At 40.7% G+C, this 15,498-nt stretch overlaps 1 protein-coding gene across 1 annotated transcript in view; it reads left to right on the top strand.

Moving 5' to 3' along the window:
- Nucleotides 1–15,498, top strand: part of PLPPR5 (phospholipid phosphatase related 5) — a 266,631-nt gene that overhangs the window by 203,517 nt on the left and 47,616 nt on the right. The gene's annotated exons all lie outside the window — the stretch shown is intronic.

Below are 15,498 nucleotides of genomic sequence, written 5' to 3' on the forward strand. Positions count from 1 at the left end.
TTCGGGAAAATAGTCACAGCCGAGATCTAATGGTCACATAAAATAATAATTGGGAAGAGCTGTAGTAATGTTTTAATGTGCCCAAAGATAAAAGAACTGACAGTGCAAAAAAGGGTTGAAGTACACATTTTAGGCATTAATGTATTGTAAACCCACCAAGTGTATTAGTATTGAGGACCCAAAGACATAGCCCAACACTTTGTTATTCTCCAATTCGAAAAGAGAGATATTTATAGATTATTGCAATAAATAAATCTAAGATCTCATGTAGTCAGCCATATTATGCCTCATTTTTTTATGGAGCATTAATTGGGCGCCCAAAGAGGAGCGTGAGCCTTAAAAGATTTATCCAGGATGGGCCTAAAAACTAAAAGGTAGGTAGTTGCTAAATACTTGCCTGTCCTACCAGGTGCCCGCACAAACTGGTCATTGATTGCTCCTACCAGCGATTCAGTTGTTTCACGTCAACAGAGCAGCTCTTGCTCTACCAAGCTGCTCTGTCAACCTGTCATGACTGCCAACATCATGCTGATTGATAGCCACTCCCCGCACTTAGGCATTGGAGAGCCAGCTGTCAAACAGCACCACAGCAACAGTTATGCCCTTTCAATGGAGTAAAGCGGAAGAGAAGCTGCTGCTCTGTCAAAATGAAGTTGCTGAATCGCCGGCAAGAGCAGTTGAGATCATCGCTGGACACACAAGATAGGTTGTTAGCAACTATCTGCCTGGTATTTTTTAAGCCCATTGTAGAAAAAAATAGTCCCATATAATTCCTTTACAGAAGACCTATTGTGTCAAAAAACACTATTAACCCTCAGATATTGGCTCGATCTGCAGGTTAATAGCGTTCTAAAGCTGTGCAGCAGCAATGAGGCACTGCAGAGGTGGCTTTCAGTCAATGTACAGCCATCACTCACCGTATTGAGTGGTGACTGAAGCCGTACAGGCCTTGCCTCTATGACTGAAAGCTGAAGTCTGCCGTGAGGAATAAATTTAATCTCCTTCCTTTAGCCGGGCTTTCAGTACAGCATATGTACAGCTTTAGAACTCTAATAAACTGCCGATTAACCCCGATGTCTGCAGATTAATAGCGTTTGGGGACATGAAAGGTTCTATATTAATGTAAATATTATGTGTGCCTCCTTTTGTATGAATATAACAAAAAAAAGTATGGATGTATTATTACTTCTAGGGAAAAATAGCTTGATATGTATGCCACTAGATGGGACTGGGGAGTCCCTGTGGATTGGTAGTACCCAATTGAAGAGCCCCACAAGACTAGCAGGTCAAATCGGCATTGAAGAAGGACATTTACAGATGCACTGTCACTTGTTTGAAGGCCGCCAGCATCCTTTGAGCCTGCTTTTTCCATGTACTTTTTCCTTGCCTTTCTACTTTCATTTGAATAGATGTATCAGACTATAAATTTGGCTAGCAAGTTGAGCAGTGGAGGAACAGTTTCCAAACTTCAATGGGGTTAGCCAACTTATTACATTTTGTAGAAAAACAGCTGTGTATGTTATTAAAAAACAAAAACACAAGGCTGCTCTTCTAATCTTCCCTCTTATGATGCAGTATAGACCCTCCACCATTGCTCCTTTTCTTCTTTTACATCCAACAACCACATGATAACTAAAGCCAATGAGTGAACATGGCAGCCATAGCCCTACCGTTATCATAAATGCTCAGCGATGTCGGCCATGACACCAGAAAAACAGCACATGACCATTGTCACCACTGAATGGCCTCTGAGGTTATGCAGATGTAACCCAAGATCGGGAGCACTGCTGGAGAATCACTGGAGGATCATCGGGGGGGGGGGGAGAATTGATGAGCAGTGTTGCTTTTGTATTTTTTAACTGTATTCTCAATTTTTTTTATAAAGTATAAGTCAGATAACAATTTTAATCATTCAGTGTAATTACACATGGTCTGCAGAATCCCTTCAGGTGAACGTATTGCTGTTTATAGAACCTTTAGTATTGAAATATACAAGGTAAAGTATGTTATGAGTTTTCCTTTCAAGGTTTAGAATACATTTTTTAAGGCATCCAACGCAGGAACTTCTATTACATTGCTTTTTTGGGGGAATAATGTTCCTTTCCAGAAGCAGTGGGACGGCTTTTACTTTTTTTTTTAATCAAAAACAGTGTTTACCAAGTACCCTATTATATTTGCCTGTACTATTACTATTTGCTTATATACTTATAGCAGGGTAAATGCAAATTTTGTTACTATCTTATGTTTCTTATGGCCACAGTGTGAACATTGAACATGCCTTTATATTTTGCATGTATACCAAATTATGTTCCGGTTCATTACTTTGGTTTTGGTGTAGTATTTTGTTCTTTGTTCAAACAGGGATGTGGCTCCTTTTGTTGAGCTAGGCATTTAATTTATATAGAATCCCGTAGTCAGGTATTTGACCAGGTGCTCTAACCTTATCTACATTGATGTCGCCTAATACTAACTGAGGTTTTAAAACTAGAAGATAGGGGTGCGCCTTATCGCTTTGGGACGGGTTTTACGCTTTTTTGATCAAATGCAGTGTTTACGATGTACTCTATGTAATTTGTTTGTACTATTACTATTTACTTACAGCAGGGTACATTCTCATTTTGTTTCATCCATAGGTTTTATCTGTTAAATGGCCACAGTGTAAACATGCTCTCATACGTTGCATGTACACCAACTTATGCTCCAGCTCATTTCTTTGGTTTTGCTGCAGTTTTTTTGGACTTTGTGCAAACAGGGGTGTGGATCCATTTTTTTACTTTAGGCATTTAATTTACATAGCTTCCCATAGTCAGGTGTCTGACCAGATGGACCCTAGTCCTGCTCTACCACATCTGCATTGAGGTCGCCTGACACTAGGTCAGCTTTCAATACTAAAGAATAGGACCATCCCAACTGGAGTGTCACATCTTTTCCCACCGAGGAAGCAACATACTACACACGCAAAATGCGTATTGGGGTCCATAAATGTCCTCGTGACGTTCCTCCAACTGCCATAGGTAAGGGTACAATACTTTAACTTACTTTTCAACTATGCACAAACACTTTTTGGTATAATGTCTGAGTAATGGTTTAGGCTCACTCTTGTGGCAGCCACTCAGACAGCTTAACTTAGCGTTATTATACGCCTATTTTAACTTGGTTATCATCCTTGCCCCTGCCCAGGGTAGATTTAATTTACCACAATGCACTTGTTGCGCTACTGATTGTCACCAGGATATCTTTCCATTATCATGGTCTTTTGTCATCTTTGTTCATGCTTCTACTTATATGTCACCAATTTACTTTTTTCATTTTTTTTTCTAAATAAAAGTAATATGTTAGTGTCATACAACAAGGTTTCTTATTGCTCTATATAGTTTTTTGGAGTGGCAATCTCTTTTCACATTGACATATGGGTTACCCACGCTGTGTGGATTTTGCTTAACATATGCCTAATGAATAGATTGCTATTTATCAATAAAATGTGGCCTATTTATTGCAAAGTGCATTTTTGATGGATATCAAGTTAAAAAAGCATATTTGAAGGATTTATAATTTGGACTTTAGAGTAGATCCACTGTAAAATCCTCAACAAAAAACTCAGTGTAAACATACCGCGTAATATGGTAACCGGTGACATCATGTGCCGCCAGACAGCCTCCTGCGCTCAGCACTGCTGCCAGAATAAAGCCTAAGAATCCAGAAAAGCAGATAATGAGGCATCTACTCCTGTCTTCTCCTGTAGGTGCTGGATTATTAGTGTGCGGTACAAGACCCAGTAATACCCTGTTCAGTGAATCCTGACATCAAACCAGCTCACTTATTTACATTTAATAGGTGTCCGTAAGTCGAGATGATAGAACTTGACATTGTCCAGAAAGACATAAAGCATCGTCCTGACAGTCTCTACCGCGCATTAGAAGACTTGGGGATACAAATTGCTTCTTTGATTACTATGGTGATGTAACAGTCTGCCTTCATTAATGTGATTTTGGATGTTTGTTTCTACCGTTCCGGGCAGGCAAACCGTTGCGGATGAGAAAGAACGTGTACGGAGCCCTATGGTCTTACACTATGCAAACATGATTATCATGTCGAATATAACGCGATAAACTGTAACGCAGGATAACAATGTTTTTTTTCTCTCCGCCTGACCAATAACATTCTCTTTCTGCCTTTTCAAAATGTGGGTGGCTGCTATAGCAACCGTAGGCTCTTCATGGTGAAAATAAGCCTTTTGAACAGTTTTTTTTTCTTATTGAATATGTCTTCCTGAGCATTATCACAGTCATTGTGAGCTGAACATCAAAGATCAAATGTTAGATTATTGCTGTGAACGCATTAACATTTAATGTATTCTGCATTTTGACAAGACAAGCACAAATCCAGAAACAAACAGACAATTTGTTCCAATGTATCCTTGTGGAAGACGCTGAGTGAACATGAAAGAGCTGAGAATACGTGTAAACGTGCTATGGAGGATTAATTTACGTACGGTAGATAGCAGGCCATAGTAATTGGTCTTCTTGTGTTTTTTTTTTAAAGTACTTTTATCTTTCTTATATAAAAATAAAGATTTATTTATTTATTTATCTTTCAAGAAATAAAACCTTGAATTTATCAGAAGTAGAAATGAACGGATCGATTCATGGGACTCTGGTCCTGCCTCCAAGTCAGTGGTACCAAGCTGCTAGATGTTAAGCCAGCGAATCTCTTAGTTTCTGGCATTCTTAGCTCGGTATTTTATTTTCTGGGCTGGCACGACATTGTCTGTGCATCACGTTGCACAAAGGACGTTGCGTCAGCCCTGACAAATCAAATACCGCACCATGAACACCAGAAAGTAAGAGATTTGTGGGGTCTCCTGTCTAGTGGCCATATACCACTGGCCCAGAGTCCTACAAATGGATCCACTCATCTCTAATCAGAATCTGTTTTTTCTCTGAAGTCATGTCTAGTGTATTAAATCCATGGAACATCCTGAATCCTATGGTCACAATCTACTCCACTTTCCACACTCTCTAGGCCCACCTAACACTTAGCGTATAAAAATACGGTCCGTTATTTACGGCCGTAATGCGCAGAAAAGTCCCCAAAATAGTGATCCGTATCTCCTCCGTAGGCAGGGTGTGTCAGCGTATTTTGTGCATGGCATCCTCTGTATGTAATCCGTATGCCATCCGTACTGCGAGATTTTCTCGCAGGCTTGCAAAACCGACATATGGACATACAATGGATCCATGTGCTCAAAAAAATCTTAAACATATATACTGTCTATATATATATATATATATATATATATGTCAGTGAGACACGCATATACTGTATATATATATATATATATATATATATATATCATGCAGCGCTAGATAGCTTAAAAGCCGGTAATTCAATTGCCGGCTTTTCCTATCTCCTTCTCAAACCCGACATGATATGAGACATGGTTTACATTACATGTTAGTAGTGTGTATGTGCAAAATTTTGGCGCTCTAGCTATTAAATTAAAGGGTTAAATCGCGGAAAAAATTGGCGTGGGCTCCCACGCAATTTTCTCCGCCAGAATGGTAAAGCCAGTGAATGAGGGCAGATAGTAATAGCCTGGAGAGGGTCCACGGTTATTGCCCCCCCCTGGCTAAAAACATCTGCCCCCAGCCACCCCAGAAAAGGCACATCTGGAAGATGCACCTATTCTGGCACTTGGCCACCCTCTTCCCACTCCCGTGTAGCGGTGGGATATGGGGTAATGAAGGGTTAATGTCACCTTGCTATTGTAAGGTGACATTAAGCCAGATTAATAATGGAGAGGCGTCAATTATGACACCTATCCATTATTAATCCAATAATCTGAAATGGTAAAAAAAAACACACACACATTATTACAAAGTATTTTAATGAAATAAATACACAGGTTGTTGTAATATTTTATAATACTGGTAATCCACCTGAAGACCCTTGTCACCTGGAACAAATGTAAAAGAAACAAACAACAATATTCCATACCTTCCGACGATCAGTCAAGTCCCACGCTATAAATCCATCTGAAAGGATTAACTAATTTTACAAGCAGAAGCCTGCTAATGCAGCTGCCCCTGCATGTAAAAACCCGGCGAATGAATGCAATGTAGGTGAATGACCTGTAGTTACCTCGAATTGCGGTGATGTGCCCTCTGCTGGATGTCCTCATATGAACTCGAGCCTGGGATCTTTTCAGAATATTTTCCCAGACCGTATAATATGGATCAGTAAAATACGCAGATAGGAGCTGGGCCATAGAGAATCATTGTACCGTATGCAATCCGTATTTTCTCATACGTCCGTAAAACTCGCTAGTGTGAGGCCGGCTTTAAGCCGTGATAGTTAAGGTATTTCCATATGAGTTAAATATGCAGTTGAAAATCTGTAAGAAAAGTCAACAGAATATTATAGTACTAGCCTCGTAGATGAGATTTTATGAATAGCAAAAATGATCCAGGATTGATCATTTTATATTCGTAGCATGCCAAGTTATAATAGGGATATTCAGTAAGCAAAGGTGGAAATCTGGAAGTCTGCAGCATTTCCACTGCATGTAAGCTCAGAGAAGGAAGTTTCCTTTTTTTGATAGTTTGTAAATAGAGTAGAGATTTGGGCTGAGCAGCAGTTGGAAGCAGCTTCTAAAGAAGCATGAACTGGCTATGTGAAACAGTACAGTAGCATGATGTTTGGGAAGGAAGCAAAAAAAGGAAATTAAATATTTTATAAAAATCCTAATATTGCAATACCTCCAGGATAAATAAAAATGTATTCTTAGCCATCATTCTACTTTTCAATGGTAAAGAAAAATGTTCAGCAGCATTAATTCCATAGCCATTCATAGATGTTGTCATCACTGTCCCCATTGGGGCTTACAATCTAAATTCCCTATCAGTATGTCTTTTGAGTGTGAAGGGGAAACCAGAGAGTATTTTTCCAGTAGATTAACAGTGCAGTTTTTGGTACAGTTTTTGACATTTTTAGCTTGGCATAAAGGTCCAAGAAATGATTAGGTTTCCATTGCTGGTATCGTTACTCATTTCTATTCTTTGGAAATAGAAATTCTTACCCCGAAATTGATTTCTAGACTGAGCACTTATTGTAGAGCAAATACTAAAAAAAGAAACATTTTCACACATGAATGATTGATTTTTCCTATTCTCGAGCACCATTTTTATCATTTGAAAACAAATGTTCTTGAATTTGCCTTGTATAAATCATTATTATTACTAACTCTTCCTGTCGCTGCTTGATAATGCGGATAATTGCCCATTGTAAATTATTGTGACTGGCTTCTTTACAATCAGTAGGTTACACATAGGAACTAGAAATATTTATTTCTTGTAGATGACTGAGTAGTAATTTTATCTTGGGTAAGGCTCCGACACCTATTACTACCTATCATTGGGGTATAATTTACCTGTCTGCAGTTTTACATTGGATAAAATATGCTATAAGAAAAGAATAGCTAATTCAATAAGACCAATTCATCAAGGGCAGCGTTGTTCACACTGGTCTTGATGAGGAGATGTGCTGGAGTCAGACGCTCCTGATTCACGAAGAAGAGTATGCGTCTACATGAATCAGGAGCATCGGACAAGTGGCGTGCACCTCTTTATGAATCCTACTCTAGCCCCTTGATGAGCAGCGGTCGCTACATCCCTGTCCGGCCCCAATTCTGACAAATTTTTCAGAGCGGAGAGAAAATGGCATGAGAGCGCCAAAGACACAAAATTTTAGTACATAATCAAACTACACCAACATTTTGCAACTTTTCAATGCTTTATAAGCCAAAATACTGGTGGATAAGCTTGCATGAATTGGGCCCAATGTATTTACAAATTAACACTACGCTCTTAAAAGGGATGAAGCATTTAATTGCGAAACGCGCGTCGGGTGTGGTGGGTCCCCAGCCATTATTTCTGAGGTATAGTACCTTTCACCATGTACTCTCCTATTACTTAGTTTTTGAAACATATACTTAATACCTATGTATGCACCTTTCCTTGCATAAACTGTTTAATCATTTTGGATATTTGGTGTACATATAATTTTCATGCATGTTATTTAATAATAATAATAATATTTATTTATATAGCACCAACATTCTGCAGCACTTTACAGTTTAACAGTTTCAAACACAACAGTCATAAGTAACAACATTAACAATACAATAATTAAAGCTAAATAAAACGACCCTGCTCGTGAGAGCTTACAATCTACAATGAGGAGGGGGACATACAAAGCACTGGTGTGTATTTACAATGATGTATTTACAATGAGGGTCCAGCCATCTTCAGGTGGTGGGGGATAGATGGGGATAGTGAATGGGCTGCACACACACACACAAACATAAAATGAGTTTGATTAGTGAGTGTAGTAGGCCGCTCTGAACAAATGTGTTTTGAGCGAGCGTCTTAAACTATGCAACTTGTGGATGGTCCTAATATCTTGGGGTAGAGCATTCCAGAGGATTGGTGCAGCACAGGAGAAGTCTTGGAGTCGGGAGTGGGAGGTTCGGATTAGTGCATAGGTTAGTCAAAAGTCATTTGCAGAGCGCAGCGGTTGGTAAGGCCTATAGACAGAAATGAGGGAGGAGATGTATGGGGGTGCCGCACTGTCAAGAGCTTTGTGGGTGAGAACAAGTACTTTGAATTGTATCCTGTAATGAATGGGCAGCCAGTGTAACAACTGGCGAAGAGCGGACGCATCCGAGTAACGATTAGCTAGATGGACGACCCTGGCTGCTGCATTAAGGATGGACTGGAGAGGGGAAAGTCGAGTGAGAGGGAGGCCAATTAATAGAGCATTGCAGTAGTATAGACGGGAGTAGAATCAGGGCAACCGTGAGGGTTTTTGTTGTTTCCATGGTGAGAAAAGGGCGGAATCTAGAGATATTCTTTAGGTGTAAGCGGCACGAGCGGGCAAGAGATTGTATATGGGAGGTGAAGGAGAGATCAGAGTTAAACATAACACCACGCGAAAACCCAGACTCATAATGTAAGGTGGCTTGGACAATATCCAGGCCCCTCTAACACCTACTCCAAATAAACTATGTATAGACACAGGAGAACAACAGGAGCATATAGGAAAATGAGTATAAACTTTATTAGAAAAAGTATTAAAAATGACACACTAAAAAACACCAATAGAAAACACCAGGAAAACCCAGAAGAAATTACATCAATGTAAGTATTGTATATTTAACAATCGGTATCACTATATAACCTTGTTACCATAAGTTGATGCAAACAAGAAAGATCCGTGGTACCCACACCTCCACAAGACAGGACCGAAATGCCAGACCCACCTGTGTATATAATTAGTACCAGTATGGCTTTGCTACTGCAGGTCAGGCTATCAATACTAGTCCACAGTAAGGCTGGATGTGGGAAATGTATTAGGGGGCGATAAAGGTAAATTGCCAACCGGTGTGAAACTGCCCCCCTCAAGACATAAACCATACCCGGATCTTACCCTGTATCGGGGTCCCTGGATCGGGCGCAACCCCCGACGCGTGTTTCGCCGCTCTTGTGCCTGCTTTTTCAAGGGCAGTGCCTTGTTCCTATCATTGGGACCTTATATCCCACAATTCCTGGGTCACATGAGCGTCATGTGACCGAGTACTGTGCAGAGCTGTTTGCAGCGGCGCATGCGTCAGCAGCTCACCACCACGTCACCCCCCAGGTCCGGCCCACGTCAGCGTACAGACGAGTGGGTGCATGGAAACCATGGCAACCCAGTCCACAGCCGCGGACGCACACTGGCCGGACACAGGAGGCGCAGGAGGGGAGCGAGCAGGCGCACGCGCACCACAGCTCAGGTAACTGTGAACAACATATTAAGATCTCATAACAACAAAAGAAGGGAAGGAGATACAAACATGGTGTAAAATAGATACATAAAGGCAAATGTTGGAGAAAACCGCGGTATACATGGACAGAGACAACCATTAAAGCACAGTATATATAATAATGTCCATGATCCACAGCAATTATATAGTGTAGCGGTATCCAGACGTTCCTTAGCACCATACTTGAATCTACATCAGGAAAGGGGAGAATAATAGGTCCAAATATAATACAATCTAAATTAACAATAAAGAAAAAGTGATATTTTAAAAAATATATAAAATGAAACGAAACAACACACAGAAGGGAAATCCACGGAAAAGGGCACATATGTACATAATGATATAAAAGATGTAAACATGTTATAGGAATGGGGCAAAATTCAAGGCCTCATTAAGACTATGGGGTTTGACAGTGTCCTGACAAACCCCATAGTCCACACCAGCCTGATGGTGTGGACCTCAAAAGAAGGGAATGAGAGTGATGGAGTTGGGGAGATGACCTGGAAGGTGCATTGTGGGGAGAGAAGTATGCCGACTCCACCACCATGTCTGTTTGTGGGTCTCGGGGAATGTGAGAATTGTAAGACACCACGAGAAATGGCAGCAGGGGATACAGTGTCAGAGTTCTGGATCCAGGTTTCTGTGAGGGCCAGCAAATTCAGAGAGTTTTTCAGAAAGTAATTGTGTAGGAAAGGAAGCTTGTTGCATACAGACCGTGGATTCCAAAGGGCACAATTAAAAGAAGGAGATGAGGGAACATAGGAGGATAGGAGTAAAGCACATGGATAGAAGAGAATGCAGAGTGTTGGTTACCTGACTTCTGCCCTGACTACTGCCATGGAATAACTGCTGTATAAAGACGCTTAGCTTCGTGATGCTTTGCTTCCGGGACGCTTGCATGCACCCCCACATGCGTGCACCTCTAAGGATGTTTCTAAATTTATATTTATGTTTCTAAATTTATAGTCCAGACTAGGGTTGAGCGACTTTTAGTTTTTTAGGGTCGAGTTGGGTTTCGCGGAACCCGACTATCTCAAAAGTTGAGTCGAGTGAAATTTTTTCTCTCTCTCTCTCTCCTCCGTCCCTGAACAGAAAAGCTGGTGTTACACATTGCAAATCGCTACAGCACACAAGCGACAAGATGGCGATAGGCGTCCACGCCCCTAAGACCTATGTCATCACTCTGCCCACGCTCCTTCATTAGCTGAAAAAATGGCGCCAAACGCGTCATACGAAACACGACTTTGGCGCGAAGATCGCCGACCGCATGGCCGATCCCACACTAGGATCGGGTCGGGTTTCATGAAACCCGACTTTGCCAAAAGTCGGCGACTTTTGAATTTGTACGATCCGTTTCGCTCAAGTCTAGTCCAGACTGCTGGGTCAGAAGAGATGGATTGTGGGAACTGGTTGGGGATAATTTTGCAGCTGGGGCCCGCACACGGTGGTTTTTTTTAGATGATCAGACATTCAGCCTGGCAACATCTATTTTAACACCTTTCACCAGGTAAGATCTACACAGTCATGGATATGCACCAGTGAGTTTTAAGTACAATGCACCAAATGAATTATACTAATGAATTAGCAAACACATTAAATTGTGTTTCTAGGTGGTAAAGCAGCAGATGACACAGCAGGCAGCAAGCATGGGAAGTTATACCATAAGAGTCTATTGCAGCAGATGAGACAGCAAGCAGAGGTGGGAAGTTATACCATAAGAGTCTATTGCAGCAGATGAGACAGCAAGCAGAGGTGGGAAGTTATACCATAAGAGTCTATTGCAGCAGATGAGACAGCAAGCAGAGGTGGGAAGTTATACCATAAGAGTTTATTGCAGCAGATGAGACAGCAAGCAGAGGTGTGAAGTTATACCATAAGAGTTTATTGCAGCAGATGAGACAGCAAGCAGGGGTGGGAAGTTATACCATAAGAGTCTATTGCAGCAGATAAGACAGCAAGCAGAGGTGTGAAGTTATACCATAAGAGTTTATTGCAGCAGATGAGACAGCAAGCAGAGGTGTGAAGTTATACCATAAGAGTTTATTGCAGCAGATGAGACAGCAAGCAGGGGTGGGAAGTTATACCATAAGAGTCTATTGCAGCAGATGAGACAGCAAGCAGAGGTGGGAAGTTATACCATAAGAGTCTATTGCAGCAGATGAGACAGCAAGCAGAGGTGGGAAGTTATACCATAAGAGTCTATTGCAGCAGATGAGACAGCAAGCAGAGGTGGGAAGTTATACCATAAGAGTCTAATGCAGCAGATGAGACAGCAAGCAGAGGTGGGAAGTTATACCATAAGAGTCTATTGCAGCAGATGAGACAGCAAGCAGAGGTGGGAAGTTATACCATAAGAGTCTATTGCAGCAGATGAGACAGCAAGCAGAGGTGTGAAGTTATACCATAAGAGTTTATTGCAGCAGATGAGACAGCAAGCAGAGGTGTGAAGTTATACCATAAGAGTCTATTGCAGCAGATGAGACAGCAAGGAGAGGTGGGAAGTTATACCATAAGAGTCTATTGCAGCAGATGAGACAGCAAGGAGAGGTGGGAAGTTATACCATAAGAGTCTATTGCAGCAGATGAGACAGCAAGCAGAGGTGGGAAGTTATACCATAAGAGTCTATTGCAGCAGATGAGACAGCAAGCAGAGGTGGGAAGTTATACCATAAGAGTTTATTGCAGCAGATGAGACAGCAAGCAGAGGTGTGAAGTTATACCATAAGAGTTTATTGCAGCAGATGAGACAGCAAGCAGGGGTGGGAAGTTATACCATAAGAGTCTATTGCAGCAGATGAGACAGCAAGCAGAGGTGGGAAGTTATACCATAAGAGTCTATTGCAGCAGATGAGACAGCAAGCAGAGGTGGGAAGTTATACCATAAGAGTCTATTGCAGCAGATGAGACAGCAAGCAGAGGTGGGAAGTTATACCATAAGAGTCTATTGCAGCAGATAAGACAGCAAGCAGAGGTGGGAAGTTATACCATAAGAGTCTAATGCAGCAGATGAGACAGCAAGCAGAGGTGGGAAGTTATACCATAAGAGTTTATTGCAGCAGATGAGACAGCAAGCAGAGGTGGGAAGTTATACCTGTGTGAAGAGAGAAGATGAATGTTAGTTCATAACTGCTGTATCACGATGCTTAGCTTCGTGACGCTTTGCTTCTGGGATGCTTGCCTGCACCCCCACATGCGTGCACCCCTAAGGATGTTTCATTTATTTATTTACATGTATAACCCATAGCCCTGCATCCATTTTGAAAGTCGTTTATACTTAGGCAACTTTGCTATTTCAACCTAATTGATAACTTTAATGCAGTGCTATTGGTTCTGCATGAACACAGTGTGTTGTATTGCCTCATATCATTTATATTAGGTGTCTTTGGCTACGTTCACATTTGCGTTGTGCGCCGCTGCGTCGGTGACGCAACGCACAATGCAAATAAAAACGCACGCAAAAACGCTGCGTTTTGCGACGCATGCGTCCTTTTTTGCCGAAATTTGGACGCAAAAAAAATGCAACTTGTTGCGGTTTCTGCGCCCAACGCTTGCGGCCAAAAAAACACATGCGTCGCACAACGCAGCACAACGCATGTCCATGCGTCCCCCATGTTAAATATAGGGGCGCATGACGCATGCGTCGCCGCAGCGTTTCCCGATGCTGCGTCGGGAAATGTGAACGTTACCTTACCTCTTTCACATGTGCAATATGGCAATAACTACTGTATTAATTACTTGAGTTCTCTTCTTGGAACTTTGATATACACAGGATTGTTGATTTAAACAAAGCATATTTAGGTCTCTTCTGAGTACTTTTTTACATTTATATATAGTCTGGCGTACCCCCCTCTTTCCTGATACCTGCAGTGTCTCCCTTTTCTTTTATATGTTTTTAATATATTCAATAAACTATATTTTTATCAATTTATACTCTGGCATGTTGTAAAGTTTCTTTTTTTTGTTACTATACATGGTTTTTACTTTGCGGCCTAAAATATAGGATAATTACTGGTGTATTTATCCTTTTCAAATCAATAGAGGGTGGATTTGCAGTATCCGGCCGCGGACACTATTTCTTCATTGGAGCTGTGCAGCTTTGTAAGTGATCAATTCCGGCTGCCACTGACACCAGAAACAGCTGATCGGCGGGGTAACCCGGTGTCACACCCCCACTGATCAGTCATCCTAAGAATAGGCCATCCATCTTAAAGTCCTAGACAACACTGTTAAGGATAATCTGCCATAGAGGGTTTTTCTATTGACATAGAAGTGTATTTGAATTCCAGCCTGTCAAGGATTTTGATTGCACGTTGTGAAATTGTATTCAATTTTATTTTATAAAAAATTGCCTTTCGTTTTACTTTTGTTATGTTTTACTCACTGATATAGCACCATTAATTCCACAGTGCTTTCCAGACAGCGACACCCCAAGTCGGCATGTAAAAAAGAATTTTACATATGGAATCTATTCTTTAAATGAGGAAATGTTTGGTTATGAATGATAATTATATTAAACAATAAGATTCTACAGAAACCTAAATGAGGATGTGCTGGTGCCACTGCAGGACAAATGTGGTACTACATGGCTCTATTTCACGAGAAAGAGCAGTTTTTGTAATAAATTCTCCTACTGAGTTTTCGAGAACAGCAAATACTCTTTTACTCTATAATGTAATAGTTCTTTTATCTATAATGTCTACATGGCCTAATGGAGTTCACGTATAGGAGCTGACCTTTAGGATTATCCCTTTTAGGGACCTTTCCACATAATATTTTCTCAATTATTCAGTTCTGTATTGGAATTGCTGTAGTAAGATGAATATTATTTCATTAACATATGATGGTCATTCAACTTTATGCTCTTCTTAGATAAAAGAAAATAGGTTCCCGGGAACAGGAGGGCAGCTCCTGAACAGCTTCCACTAACTGATAACATGACTACATTTCAACCACTTTTCATTTTAGGAGTATAATACGGAAATTCATTTTACAAGCTTTTTTTTACCAAGCAATAAAAATAGAAAGAGCGGTGTCCATTCCATAAGACTAGGCACATTACTTCTTATGACAAGCTATTGTCCTCACTTGATATGTGTCCAAATGCTCGAGACAGATTTCTGCTCTAAAAAAGTGTAACATTTTCCCGGTGATTATGCAGCACACAGCAATTTCACTCAACTTCGCCCAAGGTCAACAACAGCAACGCCAACCATCACTGTCTTTGTGTATTTCAAAATAGTGCGTGAAAATATTTATAATAAAAATCTCAACGAGACCAATGTGCATACTTTACAAAAATGCCTAATTCTAGAAGAATAAGATTTACAATAAAATCTCTTTCATTCACTTTGCTTAACATTACAACACCATGACCGATTTTTAACGATGGCAATCGTCCATGGAATAATTAGTTTCAGTAAAACGACCACTGGTATCATCTCTGACGTATCACACTGTAGTCAGTCACCAAGAAGTCAGTGGCCATGTTAATGCTAGTTTTTGCTAAAATGTTGACTTTTATGTTATGATTATGATATTATGGGATTTATGTAAATTAATAAGAGACAATAGTGTTATAGAATAACCCCTTTTTCACCAGAAAGTTAAACTGATGATTGCTGATTGTCTGGCTACCA

This window comes from Ranitomeya imitator, chromosome 8, assembly GCF_032444005.1.
Source record: "Ranitomeya imitator isolate aRanImi1 chromosome 8, aRanImi1.pri, whole genome shotgun sequence".
Classification (NCBI taxonomy): Eukaryota; Metazoa; Chordata; class Amphibia; order Anura; family Dendrobatidae; genus Ranitomeya; species Ranitomeya imitator.